Source organism: Simochromis diagramma, unplaced genomic scaffold (genome assembly GCF_900408965.1).
Source record: "Simochromis diagramma unplaced genomic scaffold, fSimDia1.1 OVJJ01000402.1, whole genome shotgun sequence".
NCBI classification, from domain to species: domain Eukaryota; kingdom Metazoa; phylum Chordata; class Actinopteri; order Cichliformes; family Cichlidae; genus Simochromis; species Simochromis diagramma.
Window position 1 is genome coordinate 4,723,977 of NW_024386972.1, and position 24,792 is coordinate 4,748,768.

Sequence of the window (24,792 nt, forward strand, 5' to 3'; positions counted from 1 at the left end):
CACCAGCCTGGTGTCAGTGAGAGGCCAGGCTCCGGCTCAGACAGCCTGCCAGAGTCCAGCCGGCTCAGCCTGGCTCCCTCTGGGTCCTTCCAGGAAGAGCCAGCATGATTCAGAGCTTCCTGATCCAGGAGAACGAGGTTCTTCCACTCCCCCAAGAACGTGCCCATGAACACGCCACACACACACCCACACACACACACACACACCCTTCTCCCTGTGGACGATGAAACGGCCAACTCCGTGCTGTTCTTGGGCTTACATTGGGTGGAAGCCAAGTCAAACAACATGTTGATAAAGTCCAGAGCAGAGTGGTGAGAGGAACACAGAGAAAGAGAGTGAAGGGTGTGCTGCAGCAGACATGAGATTCACACAGCCATGAACATTTACGGATGATTCCAGATTGTCGAACGTTTTGTAGTTTTGACAATCAATTTGTTTGGTAATGTGTTCAAAGAAAAAGGAAAACCTAATTGCTGAAACGTGGTAACGTGATATGTGTGGCCAGGAAATTCATGTTTTAAATCAACTCAGTCATTCACGCTAACTCAGAGGCAAACTGTAACATTACTACAAACCCTGTGCACTGCAAACATCCACTACTGTATAAATACTGACTTCCTAGTTCACCTGCCATCTGATGTATTTGGCGCACACAGTTTTCACCCACTGATTAAAGTGGGTTTGCTTGCCATTTATTATATCATCTGACTGATGTTATACGTTATATAACTAACATCGGTGATGCTCATAACTACAAAAAAACTCATGCATCGTAATTAACGGATATTTTCCTTTAAATGCAGCATCAGCAGTGTGGTTTGTCTGCTCCCACAGCAGTTTTACTGGCTACATTTTGGAGAACCACAGCCAATAATTGACTAACAGGAGAGCTTTTCATCCGAGCCCCTTTGGAAGGGCTTGCAACACAAGGTTGGCCTACCTCTCTCTTTACCACCACATCCTATCATTTCAAGCTCTACTAATATGCCATGCTTCAAGGGACCAGGACTGACAGACACACATACAGACACACACGGCTCAGTCAATTAGTACTGGCCCAACCTTGCAGCTGAGAGATAAATGGTGTAGAGTCTCAGCAGGCTTTTGCGTGAAGCTGTGCTCCTTGTCCGCCGTATGTAGAACAGCTCTCTGGAGGCCGGCTAGCCCCAACGCCATGAAGCGATGTGGCAAGCGCAAGGCTGAGGAGGGCCTCAAAGTGCTCAGGCTTGTATTAATATATGACCACAAGGATTCTGAACTCCCTAATCAGAGCTAGTCTGAAAAGCTAGAGAAATGAGAGGCGGTGAGGTTTTCTGTTGGGGTGTAAAGCTCTGTACAGAATTTCAGGTCATTCCACTTACACCTCATTAACCATTTTTATGTGCAGTATGCTTATAACCCGTCTACTGCAAGAGATCTAATGTAAGTGACCAAGATGTTTTTTGGGGGGTGGAGTGGGGATGAAGACGGCAACTCAGACTGCATTTACACTGAGCCAGCTAAATCTGAAAATGCTGTTTAGCGTGTGTAATAGTGGGTTTTTTGTCCACATAACGCATGCAAACAAGGTAACATCTACATTTGTTCTTTTTTTTAGTAAATACACAAATCCCAGCCATCATCTAGTAAAGAAATTCTGCTCTCCTCATCTCATTGTTCTCATTTACATATATTCCCATCTTCTGTAGCGAGAGCTCATCGAGAATAAAATTGTAAGTTTATTAAGGGTTCATAAAAGCTGTCCCTGCTCTGCTGCATTGCATCAATCAAACATCAGATTTACGATTTTCTTCAGCGAGGACAGGAAAATCCGCTTTTCCTGTCTTGAAGAAATGTGAAGTCTGTGGGGTCCAGCTTCATTTAACTGAAAGCTCCACCACAGTTTCGGTGTAATCTTGAAACTATCAGGTGGGGATCATCTGTTCTTCAGTAGCCACACTTTACCATTGAAAATTTCCAACAGGCTTTATGTCATCAGATCATTTTAACATAGCTGATCTCACACCACAGCTACTGCTTACAGATGCCCATTTTGAGCTGTGGTCATAGCAAGTTTTAGTCAGCTCATTAAAAAACCATAGCACTTTTGAGTGGTTGATCCCCCATTTAAAATTATTTCTTGGGCATTTCAAAACTGCTGCCATCATTTGATCAATTTTATCATTCTTTTTTTTCTATACACAAACACCTTTCTCACCCCGGCTCAACCACATACACAAATCTTCATAGCAGCACTCAGTCCAGAAGGACTCTCAAATAAGAAATAAAGATTGCCATTTCTGCACAAAATTTGTCAATACATGCCCCTAATGTGTATTTCATTTTTTGTGTTTAGGAAAAAAACAGTGTCCTTAATCCAGTGAGCTACAGAAGTAGGATTAGAAGACTTCCATTCTAGAAGAAGGCAACATCTGGCCAGTGAAGCCAAAAATCTCTTCCTGTGTAAAAGGCGGACTAAGGGTCCCAAACATGGTAATCAACCAATCAGAGGAATGGAGTGTCAAGGATTAAAGATGCATTAAAATAACCAGTTCAAATGTTATGCAGTTGTGGACAGGAAAAAGACAAACTTCTATATCTGGGTAAATATCAAAGTCTTGATGGAGAATAATGAACCTTATGTAAACTGTAAACTGAATGAGTGGAAGGCAAGCAAAAGATAAGACTTTGTTAGTATTATGAATAACCCCCTGCCACCATTCCTCGTTAACGATGGCTGCCATTTTTCAGACATTCCTTTAAAGTACAGTTCTGACCACCTGCATTTGTGCATCTCCAACACGTACTGGATCTCCTCCATTATGTCAAATGCTGACATTGAATTTCGTTTAAGGAAGAAGGTCCAAGAAGCCAAATTTGGCAAGTTGTGACTTAATGTTGTGTTGTTAACAGGTGTGCAATTTTCCCTTAGAGGCTGCCGATGTTACAGCAGAAGTCTGTGTTGACAGACACATTCATGATGCACGACCCTCATCTCCTGTTCGTGCCTCTTTAGGGCTGGGACACTGAACAGTGCTGTCTGGTTGGCTGGCATGAAAGTTAATGTTGTCTCTCTGTGCAAGGTCAGAGATAAATCCACAGATTCACATATGCAAGTGGTAAGAACAGAGAGATTTAAAAATAACAGCTATGCTGGAAGTGGTCCAGAAGTGCACAAAGAGACAACCTTGAAAGGGAGCTCTGCAGTCAGATGGAGTCACAGGAATGTTTAAATATTACCAATCACAATAGCTCAAACATGTGACAATAGGAACACCATATGTGTTGACTTTCAAAAACACAGGTGACCACAGACTACAGGACTTCCTAAATTCTCATGTGAAATTCAAGCTTCTGAGCTTTCCATGGACCCACTGGAGACGTTCGTGTTGGGAATAACAGCAGGAGATTGTCTCAAGCAGCCAAGCTGGAGCCAGATGGAAAAAAAAGTTTTTCAATGTATCCAATCTGCAGAATGTTTGGTAAAATATCCATGTCTGAATGAGAAGAAAGATTGGTGCATGCAGAAGGGCACAATAAATGGAAAAAACAGGTTGTTAGCTGTAATTATTTTAATGCGGACATGGTCTCAGTGGGAGGTGAGCCTGAGCAGAAAGTCCAGTATCCACTGATGTAGTAAAACAGGTGGATAAGCTGCATTATCTGTAACAAGATGACAATCCTTTTAAGACCCGACCCATCTCAGTAACAGGCGTTTCCCCCCAACTAGTGCATGCTGACATGTTATATATGGCTCTCACTCCCCACTAACTTTTCACAAGATGCCAATCCTATCAATGCACACACAGACACACACACACACACACACACACACACACACACACACACACACACACACACACACACACACACTTACACACACTTTTAAATCAACCTCCAATCCCAGCAGGGCGGAGCACATGCAGGTGTTGTGTTTGTGTGGGAGCATGAGTCCAACCACTGACAGCAGGATAGGGAAACACACACAAATGCACAAACACAATCTCACGCAGCAAGGTGAAAAATTACAGCGGGGAGGTACGCATGGCCTGGCGGATTAACTGCAGAATAAAAGTGCTGATGGGCAACAAAAGAGAAAAAACAGCTATTCATCACCCTGGCACAGGATCAAACTCACACACTTCTCAAATGCCCGCCTTGAGTTATTGTACAGCGTGGCTCTGGTGGCAGCTCCACAGATAAAGCTGCCCTACCTGAATTGATTAGAGTGCAGAAGCATCCACTCTTTCCAAAGATGGAGCATGTCTCTGCATCTCCTCAATACTAAAGTGCGAGAAATCAGTTAAAATGCATTTAATAGATAGTGTGGGATTTGTTTTTTTTTACTTTGTGTGACTGCTTTTAGGAATCATCAAACATGTGGCTGCGTTGTAGGAGCTCTCACGAACAAATGCAATCTCTACGGTGTTGTCGCGTTTCTGCTGTTCCTGCATTTCTCTGAAGCTGACATGTGAGAAACTTAAATCATATATTCCATAACCAAACACCAAACCTTAACCTCAATCCATATAACCACCTCTAAAATAAAGAGAAATAACAAAGAGAGATAACAAGCAAGTGCTTGATGGAAAAGCAGGCCAGCCACTCAGCTGAAACAGCTAGAGAGAGAGCTTAATCAAAGTGGTAAATGCTTCAAGTCAACCTTGTAGAAAAGAACTAGTACGTCCAGTCTTTGTGAAGGAGGTCCAAAGCACTTGCACAAGCTTCAATTTATTCAACCCAATAAATAAATATAAGTTTAAATCTAGGGGTAAATGCTAAAGAATAAGCAGCCACAAGACTAAAGTTGGGGCAATGAACACCACTACAATGCCAGGGCAGGGGCTCTACATGCTGCTATTACACAATATATTTAAACACATGTATAAAAAATATGAATGTATTTATATAACCAGAGGAATCCTTTCAAGGAACTTTTCAGTCTACTAGTTTCTATAATATATTAAAATGTTGTACACCACTCTCTAAACCACTCACAATTATTTCAGTGGCACAGACACTGTAAGTTCATTGGACACAGTCACAATAATTTTGGTCATGTCATATTATCCAACCACTGCATTCCCTAAAAATAATCCACATGCTCTTTGGTGACCATTATATGACTGATTGTATATCAAGAACGTGAATTTGAGGAAACCTGTGGAATTATTCAGGAACACTCATAAGTAATATTGTCAAAACTCTTCTTTTGTGTAACTAATGACCAAAATCTAGAGATAAGCTCTTTGCATTGATGCAAAACTGAGCAAATCAGCAAATCACCACTTCTGGGATGCTGAAACCAAATTTGAGTAACATAGTTTGTCCAATTTCGCTGCGGGCAACTACAAGTGACAAATAAAGGCTTATTCATAGATGCTTCAGCGACTTGACTAATTTTCTAGGCACTAACATAAACTGAAGAGAAGTTTGGCAAACTTTACACTGCAAGCTGCCATCTGTTACAGTTAAGCGTTGCCTTTGAAAGACCAATCAAAGCATAATTTATCAACCATCAACACATCAAAGGCGGCCAGTAAACCATTATTATCAATATAATGTCATAAGCTTTATCTACAAATTTAGTATTAGTGTTCCGCATTTTAAACGCATCAAGTGTAGGATGAAAAGGGTACATAAAGATGTGCATATCTATACATACTGAGAGTACACAGTCCCTAACACAACGGACGAGGACACGAATCACGGCGTTGTATTTACACTAAAGTCACACTGACCACCTCATCATTTAGGTCAGTTGTGCTGTCTGAGCAGCAGTGACACAGACCTCATGAAAACATACACAAAAACAATTTTTACACTGTTTAAAATCTAAATCGCCATCCCACAGATGCTTGGTTTTTTTGTTGGTATTTTTTTTTATAAGGAAACCATTGCTGTCAGAGATTTTTTTTTTTCTTAATCAGGCATGAGAGTTGACAGTGGCCTCCATTTCAACTCACTGGGTCACGGGGGTCGTCACGCCTTTTAAAGTGCAGAAAAGCCCTTGTCACTGCGCTAGGTTTCTCTCCTGTCTGCCACAAAATGTCTCCTGACACAAAGCCCTCGCACTCGTATCAGTGCACTCCCACAGCACTGCCAACAAATGTGACCTCCTTTTTCCCTCCCACTGCTAAAGTAAAACAGAAAAAAAAAAAAAACTTAACTCACCCCTACCTTGCCAACTGAAATAAAATAAATGAAAACAATGTGCTCTGCAACTCTGCCAGACCGCGTAAAGAAGTAGGTTTTTTTTCCTCTTTCTGCTAACTCCAGCTCGAGAGTTTCCATGTAAGAGTGAAGGTGACGGCTTCAACTTTATATTGAGTTGTGTTCAAGGCCTGGGGGGAAATGCTTTTCAGTGTTTATCTTTGGCTGGCTGGTCTTAGCCAAGGCCTCTGAAACACTGCAGAAACCCAACGCTGCCACTGCTCAAACCTGAAGGAAAACAAAGCAGAGCTTGCAAAGTGATGGCATGCCTTTGAACACAGAGTTACAAATGTGCAAAACATTTGTTTTGGGTTTTTGTACCAGATTGAGATTAATTAGACCTTTCTGCTTGAGCTGCACTTGTAATTTCAGATGACTTAATTGAAATGTCAGAGCAAAATGCCTGTTAGTGTAGTTTGTTAACTACAGTTGTTTTTCTTCATACACGCTCATAATCAAATGATTTTAGCAGGGCTCAGCTATTCACTTAATTGTTCCAGTCATTTATCAAGCACACATACCAAACATTCATTGGTTCCAGCTTCCCAAATGTGAACATTTGCTGCTTTTCCTCATTTTCTTTTCACTTCCTACCAACACAGAGAACATCTTCTCTGACAAAACATGCAAGTTAAACACATTACATTATTCTGCAACCTTGTGCTCAACGTATTTCACATGTTAACTGCAGCTCTACATTTCAGGTACTTCTGTATACACTATGTGGTATAATATGCAAACAATGCCTTCTGAGGTGTGACCTTATCCATCTGCTCACAAAAGCATACAACAATCCTAGAGCACTAACACATGCCACCCCCACACACCACACACAGAGGTCTGCCCAGAATAAATAAGTGCACACAGAGCAGGGCCCCATTGCCCTGCAGAAGCCACTTCACCGGTTGCTTTAGTAGCCAGCATTTCCCCCCGAATTATAAAAGCACAAGGCTTAAGTCAGCAGGGAGGTTGGGGAGGGGTCGGCCCCTTGTGGGGATGACCTTAGTGAACTTGGTGATGGGGGGTGATGGCAGGATGTGACCGCAGGGCGAGGACCAGGAGACTTTAGAATGGAGGTAGGGAGAAAGATGGAGCGTTTGAGCGTACTGGGCTGTTGTGCTGGCATCGACCAAGCTTAGTGGTTTTTTTTTCCTTGCTGAAAAGGGACTCAAACTGTTGAAACTGCAAGAATTACTTGCTGAAGACGGACACTCTTTCACCTAAATTAACTTCCAAAGAGCTGAGGAGAGGAGCTGGGGGTGGGGACAGTTTGTAGAGTAGGTGACAGGCAGAACAGAAGTGTGTGTGTGTGTGTGTGTGTGTGTGAGGAAAGAGGGTCGCAATCTCTGCAGAGAAAATGAACAAATCCACCCCGCACTGCATCTGCATCACAGTGAATGCATGAAACGCATGAATTATTGCACAGAGCGGGTTGAATTAACTCAATATATCAAGCCAGGCCAAATAGTTCAGGGGTGAGGGGCTGTGTGCCTAAGCTGATGAGGGGGGGAGGGGAGTGCGTGTCATAGGAAGAAAGAGGAAAAAATAAAGTAACTCAACATTTCTATCTCCACCCATTAAAGTCAACCACTTCTCCCTCTCCAGTGCCATAAAGCTGTCAAATGGATCTCTGATTTATTCTGCCCTTGCCCAGGCTCCTGTCCTAACTATCGCAAGCCTCCAATTAATTTTTTTTTGTTGCTCTTCATCCCTTCCTTGTAAATGTAATGAGATTGCAGCACTGGAAACTGCTGACTCCTGTTAATGCACAATTCCTTAATAATACCGAAAGCTGGCCGCAAAAGCAGAGAGAAGATTCATGCTCACCCAGTAATAGCATTTTAAAGGTGCAGTTTTGTCAGGGATGTAATTAGCATTATTCACTGCAACATTTATTTAGTTTTTTACATCTGAACACTGCAGACTGACCAAAAATTCAAACTGGCTTAAGTAAACACAGAGTGTAATGTATGAAAGACTCCTTTGTGACAAATACAATTCTAGATGCCATCAGCACTGCATCCATTTGCCCACCTACTCTTCACCCACTCAGCTGCTCCTCTTAACAGAGACGGATTTGATTTAGATGTGAGCAGCTGTCAAGAGAAGTCCAGGAAAAAAAAAAAAAAAAAAGAAAAAAATGTCACTATTTATAAGAGGTAAGATAATGAGGGGATCAGATAAGATAAAAAAGATTGCAGTAATTGCATTTGGCCAGAGATACTGTACAGCATCCTAACCTGCAAACAAGGTCAACAGCGCAGGGCTAATTGAGTCAAGATTTTAATTGCCCTAATCACAACTTTCAGGAATATCCAAAAAGAGACAACCGCCTACTGGCTGTGTCGATTGGTGCGATCCGAGTTGACCGTTATGGGTGGGCTGCAGGTGCACAGCAAGAGGTATTAAATAGAACTGGTCAAAGCTGAGCGCAGCTGGCAGGTGTTGGTGTGGAGGGAGTTTATTACCCTATAAACTATCTGAGACAATTCACTCACACTGTCTTCTGTGGGCAGCAAAAGCCCCGATTCAATTACTGCTGAACCTCAACATGGAGAGCCCTAAGAGACCGGTGAGGCTCGACTCATTGTTCTTCGTGTCACCTTCCTAAGCAGAAAGTACAATGCTGAATGCTCCAACTCGGCTGAAGAGAAATGAAAGAAAACTCCGCCAGTTGTAACCCAAGACATGAGCATACCTCTCGGAAATCAGAAGATTTGTGTGTTCACATGGGTGACTAATAACCCTTTTGTCTGCATAGAAAGTAGACTCGAGCAAGCTGCTGTGATTGACTGACATGTTTAGGACAATTACAAGCTTAAGGAAGTGAGCGTTTCCTGCTTGTTTTGTTTGTCCTTTGTTTGTGTACATGGAGAAGATTCATTAGGCCTCTGCATGGAGGATTTGAGGTCTGCGGAGCGAGAGGGACCCAGCCCAATTGAAGCATGTCAAATTAGGAAGAGAGGGAAAAAAAAAATCAAACCACTGCTACTGGGACTCATTAGAACCTCAACAAACAGTATTTTGTTGTGTATGTGTGTCTGCTTCTGTGTGCATGTACTAATAAAACAGAGGAGTAGCGTTGGCTTGTGTGGGGGTTTTTTTTGTTGTTTTCATCATAGTTTGTTTTACGAGGCACCAAAGCTGAGAGACTCTCCAAACAACTTTAATGAAAGTGAGGATCCAGCGGTCTCGTGGGAACAAAAGCGCTAAGAAAGAACTCCAACAGAATAACCGACGCACTGCGAAATTAAAAGCATCAGGTGACTTCAGGAAAATACCCAAGTTTCCTGGCTTTGAAAAAACAACAAGGACAGACAGAGTCACTGATACAAAGCAGTAGCCTTTCAGTGAAATGCTAGGCTGGCTCAATAATAAACATCTCTAGATGAGGTAATAAACGTCAATCCTTGTTTAAACATGGTGGCTGTTCTGTTTTCAACACCTGTGTTTCACTCAGCGTGGCTCCTGGCTATTTTGCACGTTTATAATTAGATAAATGTGAAGTGTGTTAAACATTTCTGCATAATAATGTGAAATTATCACAAAACATTCTTTGTGTAGCACACACGCTGATATACACATGTACCTTATTCAGGCATTTCCTTAGCAAAAAAGGAAATATACTCCTTGTAATCATAGAAAAACTGCAGCTGATGCATCTTTAGTACCCATAATGAAACAGAATAGGCAGCTAAGACGTACTTACGAGAGGTACTTAAATTATATCCATCACATTTGGATGATTCTAAGAGTTACTGAGTGCTAAGCTATATAAAGTGGTAGAGTTATATGGAAATGTAAAAAAATGTAGGCCTCCACCCACTCCTCCCACGATTTTGTTGTTACATAAGGAAGCAAACATAGGGAGGAACAAGTGAAAAAGACAGCAACTACAAACTTTTGGAATTCTAAATGTTTTTGAAGATAAGCTAAAAAGCTGTTACAAGACTAGCAGTTAGCATAAAGTGCAGCTTCAGCATATACACTGTTTATAAAAATGGCCAGTACTACCGTGATGTCATCCTATTATTTATGGACCGATGTCAGCCTTGACTACCTTTTTTCCCTGTTTTTATCGAAAGTCACCATGTTTGAAAGAGCGATAGGAGTGATATGTTTTCAGGTAATGCTAGCTAGCTTGATTAGCAGTTAGCAAGGCACATCCTATAACTATATGGATGCAATTAACAGACACAGATATCTAAGTAGTTGCATTAAATGCTCAAAGAAAGCATTTGATATAAGTTAGCTGATGTTTCTTTGGCTTTAGTTGGGCATTTTAACATAGGAGACTACATTTCTCAAATTTCGGAAAAAACAATATATTGCATGGTGGTGCAGTGGTTATCAATACCGCCTCACAGCAAGAGGGTACAAGATTTGAATCTGCCAGCCGGCTGGGTCCTTTCTCTGTGGAGTTTGGATGTTCTCCCTCTGGAGGAATTCCTGGGTTCTCTCCAGTTACTCCTGCTTCCTCACACAGTCCAAAGACATACATGTTAGATTCTAAGATGGCCTTAGGTGTGAATGTGAGTTTGAGTCAGTGCCTGTTTCTGTGTGTTACCCCTGCGTTAGACTGGTGTTCTGTCTGTGGTCTACCCCACTTCTGGCCCTGTAATAGGTGTGACAGGCTCTTACCCCCTAAAACCCTGAATTAGATAAGCTGAGGAAAACGGATGGAGGTATAGCTATACAGCTTACGATCCAGCACAGTCAGTCCACAGTGACAGAGACAAGTACAAGTCATCACTTGCTCTCTCCACCACTGCAGTTGGGAATTCCAGATGGCTTTAATGCTACAACACATTCTGCATTAACAAAAGCTTTTTTTTTTAATTGCCGCAGCACAACACAAAGTTACCCTTCTTCTGTACACTCAATGGCATAAAACAAACACACTATTGTGCCATTGTTTATAGCAATATTCTTGCTGATAATGAATGTAATCTGCACCCTGCTGTCTGAAGTGATTTAAAGAGAGGTTTAAAACTAACAAAACAGACTAAGTAGACCTACCAGATGATTTAATGCCCATGCAACTAGTCACAGAGCGCAGCTGTGAAAGTTAAGAAAGCTGAATAGCTGCAGGGGAAGAGAAGTACTTTAAACATTTACAGGAGTAAGTCAGGGTGCACCTTTCCGCCTAAGTCGGCACCGTGCTCTTTACAGGGGCCGCCAAGCATGGCAGATATGAGACTTACATCTAGAAGTACTTCAGCCTCCTGTGATGAGAAAGTGAAGCCAAATTTACTATTGAATGGGGAAGAGGCATACGCTGCCCCATTGATCTCTGGGGATCCTGGGAGGCTAATCTATCCTGAGGCATTTTAAAGCTGTGCTCACTTTACACAGTAGCTGCCGAACAACTCCCACAACCTCAGTTACTATCCAAAAGCTTACCACTGCAGACTTCCCCCTTCTCTACAGCTCTGCTTTTGCTGCACTCTGTGCAAGTATACCTGTGATATCTCCCCTCTAAACCCAGAGAGGCGTGGCATTTCCTGTCCCTGTCTCACCTACTTACCCCTGCCCCTCCCTCATATCCCTCTCCCTCATTCCTTAGATCATTTCAAAGGGCCCCGCAGATCAAAGCTGGCCCTTTTTTTGGACCTGGACAGGAATGGGAGATGTATTTAGTTAATCATTTATTTGATTTAAAAAAAAAAAAGAAAGGAAAAAAAAGACCCCACCCCTTCTCGCCCATGCAGTTTCTGTCTTACCACTCATTTTTCCCCTGCTATCTGCATCCTCCTGAGGCCCTGCCTGCCACCTCTCCAGGCAGTTTTTAATATGCAGAGAAAATAAGCTGGCCGTTCTCTTCAGGCAACGGATGGGTGAAAGGCCTAGGGAATATGGTTCAGCTACACAAGAACACTCGCTTCTGATGGATTAACCCTTCCCACGCTGAGATATGAAGCAGTGTCTGAAAATTACCTAGCTGGGACTGAGTGTGCGTAACTCCAAATGACAGACAGATACACCATTAGATTTGATTTAGGTTGTTTGCTGTGCTGCATTTACAAAGTGTACTTACTGCTTTTACTGCTTTGCAGCAAAGCCAATAATGAATCCATCATCTTGAGCTGTACATTGTCAGTGATAGATATTATCAGCTACAGACAATGTGAATCAGAGCAAATCATATGTATGGAGTGGTTACAATACAAAACACATTCCTCATCCTGTGCTAAATCATGATTAGTGTCAAATACAGGTGAACAATCTGTCTTTTGGTCTTTCTCATCACATGCACGCACACACACCTCAGCTGACCGGCCTCCAGCAGGAGGGGTGACCCCGTGAAAAAGCTTCATCACTCTCTGCCCGGCAAATGGACTGTGGCCTGAGGTAGATAATGGCATAATGAACCCACAGCAGCCTGGAGTGACATTTTTGGCCATGGGCGGCGAGAAGGTCTTAGATGGAGGCAATGAGTGTGCAAACACACATGCACACAAAGGATGATGACGTGTCTGTAGTATCCATCATTCTGGCACTCTCCTAGTTACCCGCTGATGTGTATTAGCTGACTCCTAATTCGGTCTCAAGGCTTTAAATTTTATCATGTTTTATAGAAGAGCTTTAGCCACGATATTAAAATAAAAAAAATTCAGAGTATAAAAAATGTTCACATTTTCCGTCATTTAGTAAATACGGGAATATTGACATTTTGTTAAAAGAGAAGGGCATCTCAACTCTCACGTATAAACAGTAAACCACAGGTTGGAGATGATTTGCTTAGCCTGTCTGTCTTGGTGATGCAGTTATTTTGAAGCTTGTATCTAACGAACTGGGAAAGAGCCAGAACATAAAGACTGCATGAAAAAAAGAAGCTTTTTTTGGCCTTTCAATCCAGAGTGCCAACGTGATAAATATTACAAATTTTCATAACAGAAAGCCAAGAATCTGCATCTTGGCTATGATGTCAAATAGATGCCCTCACCACAAAACAGCTGAAACTGTAATGAAATCCAAACGTAACCCCTGATACAAACGATCTGTAAATATCTGTATAAAATTGATTTAATTCATAATATAAGTCAAATCTACAAGAAAGCTTAAGATTAAGCATTTAAATTACACCTAATTGGAGACCATTTATATAATTTTGTGATCTAAGAGACAAAATGTAGACAGCAAGAGACTGATAATATATAGTCTGCCAAAACCGAAAGAAAAAAAATGCTGCTTTGCTCAACATCCTTTCAAAGTTGAAGTGCATTTTCTTGGGACCTGGTCCATTCTCAGCTCTGCTGTACAATAAATGATTGACAAGTGTTCTACTTTACTGAGACATCAACACAAACCCTTCTAACACCTGCTCAAAATGAACACATCGTATCCTGCTGAGCTGTCATTGTAATAACCTTCACATGTTTTTGACATGTCAAATATTAATAATACCAGCATTGAAATCTCTGAATACATAATCATTGACATTCATTCGCCACATTTATTTAACTTACTGTAATTTTTAGAATGAAACGTGGCAAATGAAAATATCTATTAGTACTTTATTTTGGTTTTATCGTCATTTTCCGTAAAGAATACAGCTTTAAATATGTGAGTTACATTATATGACCAAACAGAGGTGCACAATTAGAGATGTTGAACCTAGTGTAGCGTTTAGCAGCCTAATGGCCTACTTGACATTTGACAGCAGGTATTCTGTCAAGTATTCACTCTACTTGTTGATGTAATCTCCATCCTTGGTAGTGAGATAAAATGGAGCCTAATACAAAGGTTGAATCATTTACAGCTTCTCTGGCTTAACGTACCACTTGTGTCTGAGCTTTAGTTATAGATGACGGGGAGGCCATATCATCTCACACAGCCTCAGAGCCCCTGCTGTCTGTGAAAACAGAGCTGGCATGATGTAAGCTAAAGGTTCCCCCCTTTCTTCCCCTTTCACTGTCTGACCTAGATGTGTATGTATGCATGCACTGGTGTGGAACTGTATGTGTGTGAATCTGCACTGGGTGGTCCAGTCTGATTTCGTTGTACACGCTGACTGTGAGCTAATACTTTCTGTCCGATTCACCTGGGACGTTCTACATCTTCTGCGAGCCTTGGTTGGTCTGTTCTGAATATCGAGAAGAGACATGAGAAGTGGACCCCACGCAGGGAAGAGACGGACGGAGTGTAGAAGAGAGAGCAAATTAAACAAAAGAGACAGGAGGGAAGAGCCCAGATGAGCCGTAGAGTATAGTCGGTCAGGCAGAAGTGGGCCAAGCTGGTGTTCCACTCGTGAGATGACACACATACAGACTGCTCCAACTGACTAGAGACAAGCCTTGCAGTCTACCTCTTCCTTTTTCTTTTTCCCTTATACAAACACACATCTACAGATTTCAAATCCCAGGGGTTTTCAGGGCTCCATGCTGATGTTGAGAAAAATCAAGCTGACTAAACAAGGAGACAACTCAATTTAGGTGGGATGAGAAAAGGTGTGCCATGCCACAGGGTGATGCCATGAAATTATATGCTCTTATCTGACAAAGCTATCCCAACTTTTGCTTCCTCAGCTAAGCGGGAGCCCAGGGATGAAACCAACTAGCCTGCTTTTATTATCAACAAATCTCTCATTAATTATTCAATAAGAAGTAGACAACAAAAGAAAACTATTATTTAAGCTTCACTAGTGCACATTAATATGCATATTATTTAAAAAGAAGCAGAAAATCTTCCCTTTTTGCAGAGTAACAAAGTATTAGGCACATTTGCTTGCTAAATGCTAATATCTATAAACAGATATCTGCATATGATTATGCAAATCTTTAGACAAGGGAGACGATTTATAATAGCGGAGGCTTTCTGGTTTCCATTTGCAGCATGCTTGCTGTGTGGGTTGTACTGACCAATCACACTTGAGCAGTCTTTATTTACATGAAAGTAAGCAATTTGTACTTGTTCTTGGGCTTAAATGAGAATGCATTTGGTATTAACATACACATTTTAGCTTTTTTTTAAAACATTTTTTAATGTATCTGCCTTTGTCAACAATAAACTGTGAACAAAACAGCTTATATCCATCATATATCCTCTGACTAAACTGAAAACCCTGAAGCAGCCTTGAAAAAGTCAGTAAACTCGCTAATAGCTTTACAGACTGCCTGAATGCCAGTTAGCATAAACAACAAACAACCAGCCAAACTAGTGATAATTATTTTCCTGCCATTTGACCAATCCCCTGCCTGGTAATTAAAAGCCAGAATAGTAAATACTTTCAGTGATAACACTGGTGAAAATCAGCCTATCATAGCATCCACAAACAGCACCGTGCAAAAGTTTTGACTCACCTTTCTTTTTTTTAGATATTTTATTGGAAAAAATAGGTGCAGCAATTTATAGAAACATGTGCAAACATAGATGGAAATACAGCGTATATGGCAGAAATAGAGTTTGTATAATTCTAGAGGGCTTGAAAGTCTATCCATTATGCTTTTACTACAAAGGCAGTGAGTCTGGGTTCATTGTCATGCTGAAAAATTAAGCTGTTGCCAGTCAGACACATTGAAGATGGACCAAAATTTGACAGTACGTTTCTGTGTTCCATCAGTTTTTATGGCTGTAGACACTCCCTATTCTATCTCTCTCCTGACCTTCTCCATACATAAGGAGGATGATTTGTATATTGGAGATTATTTGTATCTGTCATCTGAAATGACCCAATAAAAAACAGAACATACTGTAACTCAGATGCATGCTTTAATTTCAAAACTACTGCAGTATTAACAGTGGCCCAGTAGAGGTCTTGTAGACAGAGTAGTATCACAGCTGAGCAGACAGTAGCATGCAGCGTTTGTTTTATCTTTATGATAAGATGCCAAATAGTTTGTTAAATACAAAGCATTAAACCTAATTAATAGTCTCCTTAGCATTTCTAAGTATATAAAGTAAATTGAAATATTCATATTAATTTGTGCTTTATTGTTAAAATCAGTATTGACTCCAAAAATCGAGTGTTTGATGGCGCCAATTAAAAGCTAAGACCCGAATGTTATCCATGCACGATTTTATATCATCTCAATACAAATGCAGGCACGCTTTTTTCTCAGCCATTATAGCTCTACATGAGAGCAGAAAGAATACGAGGTACTGAGGCTGCTTAGTGCAGGTCATGGAAGCAAAGAGGACAATAGCCGCCTCTTAGGCACAGGTTAATTAAGCCATTCAGAGGGCGCCCGTTTTGAGCCTCTGCAGGTTAATTACAGAGCAATAATGACAGGCAGCCAAGGTGATGTTATGCAAAGCAGACTGGTTTAGAAAAGTTGCGCTGCAGTGAAAGCGTGCTTGTCAGACTTCCCATGTATCCACCTAACAGGTCGCTCCAAGTCAGGACTCGTGTAAAGTATCAGATTTTTCTGTGCATTTGTGACCCTCCTCAAATGAACTACTAACACACATTAGAGAATGTCAGTCTAATAAACAGAATGCCAAATTTAGAGTTTGTATTTGTTCATATTTTCAGCAAAAGCCACAAATTTGATGTTCAAGTTTTCAAGGAACAGAAAAAAAGGGGGGGACATTCACTTCACAGCTGGAAAAACATGAACAAGAAGGTTAAAGTGGAATGGGTCACTCAGCTTGAGCATGTCAGACACTCACAAATCAGCACAACAAATGGCAAAAAGTCAACAAAGCTGCTCTATCTTTGACACAGATGGAAACAACAAAGACGATGTGATGGGTTAAAATGATTTTTTAACAAATATATAGCTTATAAATATCTAATAAGGGTCTAACACTCACCTTTTGTAAACTTGAAAGGTGGCTTTAAAAATACTGGTGGGAGTTCAGGGTACTTACGACTGACTTCAACAGCAGCCCTAAAATAACTAATAAGAAAAGTTATTAAAATAACCTGAAACATATCTGGGCATACTGTGTGTCCACAAGAAAATACATAATCCACTGTTACCTAACATGTAAAAGAGTCCAAACAAAGGCAGAACGTGGTAAACAAGCCCGCGATACCACAACAACAAGGCAGTGTGGCTGCATTCCCAGCAGACTTACTACGAAGCAACAGACACTACTCGCTCCGACCAATCCCTGAGATCAACTCCTGGGTGGTACAGCCAGGAATTGGGCCATTTGGTTTCCAAAAGCACCCAGTCCAGGCCCTAATGGAGCTGACTGATCACATTTCACAACAGGGCCAATGCAACCAGCAGAGCAGAACAAGGACCTGAACAAGGCAGAGCTAGTGGCCCAGAGCCCAGAGGCCCACTATAAAGACCAAAGGACACTGTGCTGCCTACGGCCTGGAGAGCAGGGAGGGCAGGAAGGGACCCTAACTGCACACAAACCTCTTTCAGACACTGTAACTAGCTTTAAGTATTCATTTAAGTCACAGTTTTGCAGCTTGCAGAAATAAACTGTCACTGAATGTGTCTGTATCCAAACGCCCTTTGCGTAGACGTCATGCATGAGTATTGTCATGGGAAAAACGGGTTAATAAAAATACAAATTTGAAGATATGACATGACATATTCAGCATTGCCCCATCTTTTAATAGTCCAATTGTTTATCTCTTCCAAGCTGGACGATGCCACACCTCTCTGAAAACTTTCCATGCAAATCCATCCGGACCTTTTTTAATAATCCTGCTAAGAATCAGACAAAAAAACAAACACAACACAACAAAGAAAAAAACACACAAACACACACTGAATCAGAAAAAACAAATATAACCGTAACAGCTCACAATGTGTGTATGATTTTATTTTAAGTATTTTAAGTATAAGAAATCATGGCATTCAGAGGCATTCAATTCAGTCTTGAGCTGCTACACAGTCAGAGCCAATGTGAGACAAAGTGGCTCTGAGACCAAAATGGCATGTTTACATAATAATTGCATATCTAAAAAAGGTGGCTCCACTCAGCAGCACACGCAGAGAGAAAACAGCCAACAGATGCTCGGATGGACTCCTGCGCATACACGTGCTAGTATACACAAACTAACAACCTCATCAAAACTCTCATAATGTTTCCTCTTTGCAATTCTGACCATAGCAATAAACAATACAGGCAATTTCTGGAGAGGAGACACGCTTCTCAACAGTTACAAACTTTTACTGCGAATTTGAAACCATTAAAGTTTTTTTTTTTCGTCTTTTTGCCTAGCAATTGTTTCCCCATAAAATTAACAGACAAAATTCATTTACCAGCTTCCAACGCCGAAGCGACTCCCTTACAGCAGATAGCATGGAGTACACCTCTCGCTCAAAGATGACAAACACTGTTACCTGGACAGAATGCAAAGAGGAATTTCCCACTAGGAAGAAGAAATAAATTTTCAGTCACAGATAAGCAGATAACTGTCCTCAGCTGGAAGCTGACAGTCAGGCTGTTTTGTTTACCTAAGAAAATGGACTCACGGTGAACTTCAAATGAACCAGATCTAATGCAGACGCACCCACGGCAAGTTTATAACAGACAAGGCATGCTGAAAAATAATGGACGTCAATCATCCCAGCTAAAGAGGTCCACTAACACGCTGAAGCAGGTTGAGCTACATCAACAAACAGATTCTGTTTTTTGTACACATAAAAAGAATATAATTGGAGGAAAAAAGGAAGCCCATTTATGTGGATTCAGGGCATGGAGGTCAAAGCTTGGTAAACACAAGCCCCATTAAAACTTGTTTTTGCAATGAACTTTTGTTCTCTGGAGATGCTGCGTGAAGATTCATGAATGTTCACAACAATATATATAGTAGATTCCTGGTTTAACAGCATTTATTAATTAAACAAGATAAACTGTGTACTTTCAGACAGTAAAGTACTTTTATTTGCTTGTCAAGTAAATAAGACACAGAAACTCCACAGCAATGCTATTTGTAAGAGAACTGTAAGACCTCAACCGACAATTACAAAGACTGGCATCCACAGACAGAATCACCAGGCACCCATCGTGAAGTTAATCCAGCCATCAGCCGTGGTTTCATCCATATCGATGAGAGATATTCAATAGTTCTACTAAAATATTTACTCAGATCCATCTTTACTTTATTGTCTTGTGATGTGTTTCTTATGATCTCAGATGCAGTATTTACATACATATCTGCAGCAAGTTGTCTGCCAGCTGCAAAGACCAAACACGTGCTTTTTGCATTTGGTGGTATCTCTGTGGTTAGGCTGTTGCAGAACCAAAAGAAGAAGGTGACCTAAGCTAAGATTCATGAGAACGTTATGAAGTATATTCATAAGAATGTACTACTGAGGTATCTGCACTGTCTGTAAAAACCCTGAAGGAGCTATAAGAAATAAACCTCATGAAAAGTCATTAGGAGAGTTTAAAGTTATTATTATTTAAAGTTGTTATTGCATTTAAATAGTAGCTGTTATGTCTGTTAAGTCTGAAATGCACTATTATTCAAACCCTTAATTGAAGTCTTTTTATTTAACAAGAAAAATAAGGATGAGGCATTACATAGAAAAAACAAACTGAAACCCTCCTACACTGCTTTAAGTGCTTTAAAGAAACTAAACACAAGAAATGCCAGATGACAATTTCAACATCAGATACGCTGCATGTACTTTCAAGATTATCTAGTAATAAGATGTGAAGCTGAATAAGGTCACAGAAAAAATAACTAAGAAACAAAGAAAACAAAACAAGTCTTCAAATCTTCTGACAATACCAAATCATTCATTCAGTGTCATAAGAACTATGTTTGATTGTAAATGCAATTTGCATAGATAAAGTGCTCTTACTCATACATTAAAAATTAATACCAGGGAAAACAGCAAAACCTTCATCTTGCATTCACTGTTGCAACTTTTATCAATTTAGTACACTTTTATTCAGAGTTGGCCCAATATGAGCTTATTCTGGCTATTGCTAGCAAATTAAAGTTACGCTATCTGGACACAACTATTCATCACCAATGGGAACATATGCTATGAAGTTCCCCGTGCACAGTTTTTGTGCTGATGTTAACACCAGAAAAGGTTTCAAACCTTGCAGTTATTCAGTCAGCAGCGTGTTGGCAACTTTGACGCACCACACCCTTCAGCACTTACAGACCCCAATCTGTAACTTTATGTGGTCTGACACTTTGCGTCTGAGTTGCTGTGGTTGCTAAAGGCTTCGACTTTGCAATAATACCACTCAGAGTTGACTTTTTTATATTTACTTATTACAACGATGGCATCCTTTTATAGTACCACACTTAAATTCAGTAAGCTCTTCAAAACAATTTTTTCCCAAATGTTCCTAAAGGCAGACTGAATGGCTCGATGCTTGATCTTATACACCTGTAGCAGCTGGACTGAAGGATAGAGATCTATCCGCTGCAATTTTCTTTTCAGTTCGAAGCACTATAACTGACAGCATATACAAAGAAAACCCAACTTTTCTTCAGTCCTAATGATTTTCATGATAAAAGAAATGATTCAACTTTACAATTTCCCACACACTGCAGTAAGTTGCAGGATCTACTCTCACTTACATAATTGAAAATAAAACTAGCTGTACACCCGACTTTACCTGACATATTTTAGCTTAACAAACAAAAGCAGGTACAACAGTTATTTGCATTGACATTGACCCTGTTTTGACCCATCTCCGCAATTTTCCTTGCAACTGCATTGGTCTTTTCACTGCTTATACCAAGGCTCATATCGAGCTTTGGCTACTTCAGATTTAGCCACTTTCCTTTTGCTATCATGTTCAAACTGGGCATGTTCAATTGGGTGAGGGTGTTTAAGTCTCTCAATAAGGTTGCTTCATGGCTACAGCACACAAACAATATGTTAGCATATAGCCGTAACTGTGTGAGCAGCTATTTTCTGCATGAAAACGACATGCATGAAACAGACCAGCTCATAATTGGACATATGTGAGACTCACCAGGCAATCTGGGCCAAGCACACGGAAAATCGGCCGATCCCGACCCCTGGCCGGTCGATCAGTGCATCTTTACCAAAAAACACCAGAATTCGCAAATAAAGTAAAAACAGTTGATTTTACTTAATATATAACTAGAATTCTGTTAACATGATACAAGATATTTGAGGCATTTCCTGTACCAAAGCAAGCATAGCAAAGACACAAGAATGTAAACAACAAATTAATGCTTTGCAGCCAGTCACTGTTTTAGGCGAGAAAATTATGACAGGGCTTAGTCACCAGCTGTCATCCTTTATGTTGTCTTTTTGCCTCCTTAATTGCATACTTTATGCTCCCATCATAAAAATTACATAAAACACTAATTTAGATTAGTATGGCCTTAGTATTTCATAGCAGGAGACACTCAAATCTACGCCATCTAATCCAAGTGGCAACAGTAGGAGGCGTTCTTTCTAGAACAGGAAGCAATGACCCGTGATGGTGGAGGTGCCACTCTCTGTAGGAAGTCGCACATTTTCTTTTTCCTCCTTAGCCTTACCTCCTAGTGATTAGAGGAACATCTGCAAACACCGACAGTCCTCTCTGCTTCCCTCTTCATATTTTACACAAGCAAACTCCAGGAATCATTACCCAACATGAGCTCATCATTAGCACATTCATAATTCAGTGTAATGGATTATGTAATTGCTCCATTAATCACGGGAGCCACCCCAGCATACTTTCCTATGCGTTAGTTTAATTATGGGCAATGCTTCTGTTAAAACGGGTTCTGTTTGCAGTAGCTGATTCGAAAAGTCTATTTTCTACTGTGGGAACTTGTGCAGGCTGCAGTTTAGAGACAGCATAGAGTTCTTGTGGTACGCCCGCAGACAGCTCTTCAATAAAATGTGTCATGGCAGGAGGACACAATGAAAAAGTAGGCAAAAGGGCACATGTCTTTCAGGAAAGCAGTTGTCAAACTCGGGCATCACTTAAGTCACATAATTTACTGGCTTTTGCAACCTGTGTGATAAATATTCCAGTTATACACGACGGCTGGAAGTGTCTGAAAAAGATTAAGACACGTAGACATGGAGGTACTTGTCATCTGATTCCAGCAGCTGGCATGACTTGTGAGGACTTAATCCAACAGTGTCATCAGCTATTTGTCAAGGAAAAGAGATAGGGGGCTCTGCATTCCCTCCTCTGTACTATTGTTGGAATCTCAATGTGAAAGTCTGGCTACAGTCCTTTAGTTTGAGTGACATTTGGCTATCATCACCGAGGGACACTTGGTGTATTTCGGTCATCTCATCCTTATTAAAAAGGTCAGTGACAGGCAGAGCTCCCTGTGCACTCGTAAGTGCGCTGAGGGCTGACAAGAAGTAACAGCCTTTGTTGGGGGGAAAAAAACTGCTGTTACATAACAGAAATCACTCTGGATATACAGAAACTGCAGCATACTTATCAGTTATTTTCCTTGTGTGCTTTCCTCCCCCAGATTGTACTCGCAGTGATGTCTTTCTTACTTTTGCCTTGTTTCTGCACTTGCAGAGAGAGCGCAAGAGTCGGAAAATTAATATGTATTTTATACTGCTGCATATATGGTCCAGAATAAACCTCCAGTCTAAATAGGACCTGAGTGACTGGTCCTTCAGTCACTACCTACACAAAACAAACAACTAAATGGTTTGTGGTTACTGTCAAGATGCTGGCAAAGCTTCACAAGGCTTAAAGCCTCCTGCCAATAACACCGCCTGAGCCAAACAGAAAGACGGTGAGAAACACACACAGAATAAAAGATGGCAAGAAATGTTTTTCCATTGTGAGGAATACACATGTAATGCTTGCGGGGGGAAAAAGAAGCTTAGGCATTCACCTTGCTGAACTGACATTTAAATAAGCAGGAGCCATTTTCTTCATCAATCTCTGCATCCCTCCCCTTTCTCCTGCTCCCTCCGTGCCACTGTAATTTGAAGCTGTCACAAACAAATCCCTCTCGCAGACCTTTCCAAATGTCAGGTTTTCGTCAAGCTCCATGACGGCCTTCAAGAATCAGACCCGCGGAAACTTTTGTCAAGAAAAAAAGAAAAAAACAACAGAAAAAAGAAGCAGCAGAGTTCAAGTACGTATGCATATTTATGGGCATTCACAAATTCACTCCTCGCAGAGTTACCAGAGCAGGGATGGGACTGAGCTACTGATCTGACAGTCACTTGACTCCACATTTTACAAGTATTGCTCGAGTTTTGTGCTCGTTCTGTGTCACAGTTGAGAAAATACTAGGATTTTATTTTATTTTTTCTCAGGCCAGCAGGGTTTTTCCTGGCTCACAATGTGCCCTTGGTGGGTGACTATACGTGGTATTTGCCCTGCAATGAATCTGTGTTATGTGATAGAAATATATGCATTTCTCTTTTTTGTAACTTTTCTACATGATAAGACAAAATGATCCGAGGTCTGTCTTTTGCAGAGATTATTAAAATAGCTGAGTCTTCTGTCCTCTTTGTCAACCACTTCTAATTTCTCACCAGGGAAGGCTTTTTAATATCTGGAATTTTGGTACCTTTGCCCTTTAAAGGCTCAGAATCGTATTATTATTTTTTATTAACTTTTTAAAAATTCATTCGAATTTTTTGGAAACAATGATAGGGGGGCAAAAAGGCAGTTTTGACTCCAGTCTCCAGTGGCTACGCTAGAAGCCCAGAAAAATATGTGATTACCCTCAGAGACTAAGTCTTACATGTGTATAAAAGCACATGTGCACTGCATGCCATTTAGGAAAAGTAGAAAAAAGAAAATATTTAGAAACAATTCCCCAAATGCCATAATAAAAATAATAATAACCATGTAATTACACATCGCTGAAGCTTCTTTTCAGCAACTGACCAAAACTAAACAAAATGGGGAGGTTGGACAATCTTCATAAAGCCTGCAGTTTGTTCAGGGTCAAAACATTTGGAGGAAATACAAGAAAAAAGTAACAAAAAATACTTCCTTCAATAACAGACAGACATTGCACAGAAAGCTTGGCACAGGTCAGCGTCAATTCAGCAACTATATATTCAAACTGCATCATTTTAATAACCTCTGACACAAAGAAAGTTAACAAGAAACTGTTATCAGAGCGTGCGAATGTGCGAGAATGAAATGAGGGGAGAGCAAGACGAGCTAATCAGCTCTCGCTCTTCAGTGGCATTTCACGAACTCTCTGCTACTAGTTCAACGTGCACAAAATGAACCCCGTCATCAATAAGTGAGCACGCTGATATAGCACGAGTAGATCCAGGCTCCTTCGCCATGAGATGGGAGGCACATCCTATAGTAAAAAAAATGGTAAATGAATTTTGAAGATGAACTGCTTAAGGGATAAAAAGTAGCTTCTTTGAATATGGTCATAGTAAAAAAAAAAAAAGAAAATCTAGAAAGCAAAAGAAAATTACCCTCCCAGCATGAGTTTCTGGTATAGCCTGAACTGTAACATCTGCCTTTCTTAAGACATAGATCCTACCTATGAAAAAAGCTCCCCTTTCACAGCAGCATGTGCAAGATGCTGAGCAAGTAGTGGTGATGGACAGCAACAAGGACTTAGAGAGGTTAGAGCAGGCAAAGACGAGAGGGGAAAAAAATCTTTCTTTTCACTGTCAAGACATTTTACTGCCATCTTCTAATCTATGCAATTGCAGTTGCACATTGTGTCAACATGTCCAGAAGGCCAGGCTGGTTTGGGATTTTTTTTTCTGCCACCCACCCCACTCC

The 24,792-nt window shown here is 40.8% G+C and overlaps 1 protein-coding gene and 1 long non-coding RNA gene across 7 annotated transcripts in view; one reads left to right on the forward strand and one right to left on the reverse strand.

Annotated features, from left to right (window-relative positions):
• The window catches only part of LOC120738095, a 16,372-nt gene extending 2,241 nt beyond the window's left edge, over positions 1-14,131 (forward strand). Inside the window, exons 2-3 of the long non-coding RNA XR_005696895.1 lie at positions 5,451-5,456; positions 14,120-14,131. This is a non-coding gene — a long non-coding RNA (uncharacterized LOC120738095). The remainder of the gene's footprint in view (positions 1-5,450; positions 5,457-14,119) is intronic.
• Positions 1-24,792, reverse strand: part of LOC120738090 (C-terminal-binding protein 2) — a 95,092-nt gene that overhangs the window by 61,993 nt on the left and 8,307 nt on the right. The window contains exon 1 of one of the 6 annotated variants that reach the window (XM_040039144.1): positions 1-24,792. This exon is cut by the window's right edge and continues 8,303 nt beyond it. The exons of the other annotated variants lie outside the window; for them this stretch is intronic. The gene's annotated coding sequence lies outside the window, so the exon portion shown is untranslated. 6 annotated transcript variants of the gene reach the window in all.